Genomic DNA, 3084 nt, shown 5'->3' with positions numbered 1-3084 from the left:
CTTCAAGAACCTTCATAAAATTTTTCTTGGAAACCTGGGATTTTATTGAACACATTGTCAAGAATAATTTCCTATACCCAGAAACATCCCATTCTCTCCCCTTTCTCCCTATTGTTTTATACACAGAGACAAGGATTATTGACCATCAGCTTTCTAGTCATAGGCTGGGTTTCATTGTTTGGAGTGTGGTGAGTTGAGTGAGAATGACCCCCAGAGGCTCAAATATTTGCATGACTGGTCCCCAGTTAGTGGAACTGTTTGGAAAGGATAAGGAGGTGTGGCCTTGTGGGAGGAGGTGAGTCACTGGGGGTGGACTTTCAGATTTCAAACAATTTGCACCATTCACAGTGTGCTCACTTACCTCCTGTTTTATGGATCAAGATGTGAACTCTCAGCTGTCCCTGACACCATGCCTTTGCTCTGCCATTATGTAATCTAACCCTCTGAAACTAAGCTGAAATTAGACACTTTCTTTTATAAATTTCTTTGGTCATGGAATATTTTCAGAGCAATAGAAAAGTAACTATTTTCTATGGGGAAAATGTGTCTGTCACCCTGCCTTAGGTTGTTTCTGCTTAGAGAATAAAATCAGTGTGTCAGGCCTTTCCTCCTTACCAGTCCCTCTTCCTGCCTCCCTTGAAAAGGAATAAAAGTGAACTCATATCTAAGCTTCCCACTCTAAAAACCATTGTGTTCTGATTCCTCCTTTAATCTTCCGTGAGTCGAGAAATTAGATAACAGAATTTATTAGAATTACATAGGAAAGAAGATTAAATGTAGTTAGAGGAAATTACAAAATATGTCTAGAAATACACTCAGGACAAGATCAGAGCAACGAGAATACATTTGGAAGTCATCATCCTATGTGAATCAAATATTCAGTCGGCATTGTTTAGCCTGCATTCCTGTCAATGTCCTGATCCTGCTCTCAAAAGGGGAACTTTCTCAAGAGCTGGAGTACTGACTGAATTTAGAACACAAAAATTACCTGAGTAGGAGCATCCGTCTCTGTTTTCTGACTGTGAATACAGTTGGAATCAGCCCCCTCTCACTTCTACCACCATGCTTTCTCTGCCATAGTAGACCTCACTCTCAAACCAGGAACCCGAACAGACTCATCGTTTTTGTTTTTGTTTTTCTTAGGGTCAGGTGTTTATTCTCTTACATGTAGGATGGATCACAAACATAGTAATAAGGCTTTGGCACTGTGCAGGAAGGGAGGATCTCTGCCTCTTGGGGTAAGAGGAACTTGGCCTTGACATACACTGAAAAGGGAAAGAAAGGAAGGTGATTTCACTCCTGCCCATAAGGTGTAAAAGGTTCAGGAAGGCAGTGTGGATTGGGCCACGAGATGGGGCAGATGACATCATCAGAAGCTCGGGACTGGTGGGAGCAGTTACTACACTTCTGGGGGCGGAGAGGGCAGGGGCGGAGCGGTGCTTAGTGTTTGGCATTGACGATTGCCCACGAATTCAGGCTTGAGAGAAGCACCACCCATGAGGAAGCTGTCCACGTCCAGCTTGGCTTGTCAGCTCTTTGAAGGTTGCTCCAGTCACAGAACCTCCATAAATGATCCGGGTGCTTTGAGCCACCACATCAGAGACATTGGATTTCAGCCATTCCCGGAGCGTGTCGTGTATTTCCTGGCCCTGCTGAGCTGTCTTGCCAGTAGCAATGGCCCACACAGGCTCATAGGCCAGGACGGCTTTGTTCCAGTCTTTCACATTGTCTGCGATGACCTTGGTTTGCTCGAAAACAACCTTCTCAGTAATGCCAGCTTCCCTCTCATGTAACTCCTCCCCGACGCAGGCGATCACTCCAAGTCCCTCTGCTAGGGCATGGGCCACACTGTCTGCCCAATCAACTCATCGGACTCCCCGACGATGTTTCTTTTCTCCGAATGCCCCAGTATTACCCACATGGCTCCTAAGTCTTTGGTCATGCCAGGGCTGATCTCCCCAGTGATGGCCCCATTGTTCACTTTGTAGCAGTTCTGTGCAGCCACAGCCATTTGGGGATCTAGCTGCTGCCTGGCAAAGTCCATATAGGCGGGGGCGGGGGGCGGGGGGCGGTACACAAACCACCTCGGTGTCGGCCGGCAACTTGGCCGCATTCAGGGTGCAGATGACTTCTCCCAAGCTCTTCTTCCTCCCGTTCATCTTCCAGTCGCCTCCCAACGAAGAACTTCTTGGAAGGTGCCATTGCTCCAGCAGAGTCTGGCTGAAAGAGAAAGAGTATATTAAGATAAGGGTGCCTTCTCTGTGGCCCCAGAGACCACACCGCAATTAGTTGTAGGAGTAGGAAGGCAACAAGCCTGTGATGTCACAATCAGCTGGCTAGGAGTGGCAGAAAGACAGAATAGTCGGGGCTTCTGTGCCTCTCTGCTCTGTTGAGCTCATTCCTGGAGCCTAGGAGCTGGGCTTTGTGAGGCAGAATGGATCACTATCTGAAGGCAGCAGGGAACTGTGCTTGGGTTATAAGAGGAAAGGACACACCTCTGATCTGATGTCCTGATCCAATTTGCATCTCGGGAGTGTGCTGACCCTTTAGTTCACAGGACAACCTCAAGATATAGTTTGTTTCATCATAACGTTCCATAACCTTATTGTATAGGGAGTTCAGATTACGTGAAGTTAGAACAAGGGAGGTGAGCAGTGTTCTGGTAAGATTCCATCTTTCGAAGTCAGTGTGGGCCAGCTTTAAATGTTCAAGAGAGCCTAGAGAGGGCCACCGTTGGAAAGGAGTGTGGAGAGTGGTACGGTGGGAATCAAGAGTGGTGCCACACCCCTGTAATCCCAGCACTCAGGGAGGCCGAGGCTTGAGGCCAGCCTGGTCTACAAAGTGAGTCCAGGATAGCTAAGGCTACACAGGAAAAAACCCTGTCTTAAAAACTATCTGATTTTTTTGTTTTTGTGTTTTGGTTTGTTTTTTTTGTTTTGGTTTGGTTTGGTTTGGTTTTTTTTGTTTGTTTGTTTGTTTTTTTTTTTCATGAAGACACTAGGTGGCAGCTCTTACTGTCATTACACTGAAGGGGATAAAACCATGACTACTCACAAAAAGTCAAGCTTGCTGCGTAGTCGCCAC

General features: G+C 46.6%; 1 pseudogene; it reads right to left on the bottom strand.

The window, feature by feature from the left end:
• Positions 1 to 1399: 1399 nt before the first annotated feature.
• Positions 1400 to 2202, bottom strand: LOC127205727 (triosephosphate isomerase-like; annotated as a pseudogene).
• Between the last annotated feature and the right edge of the window lie 882 nt (positions 2203 to 3084).

Source organism: Acomys russatus, chromosome 22 (genome assembly GCF_903995435.1).
Source record: "Acomys russatus chromosome 22, mAcoRus1.1, whole genome shotgun sequence".
NCBI classification, from domain to species: domain Eukaryota; kingdom Metazoa; phylum Chordata; class Mammalia; order Rodentia; family Muridae; genus Acomys; species Acomys russatus.
This window is presented reverse-complemented; position numbering and strand designations above follow the sequence as displayed.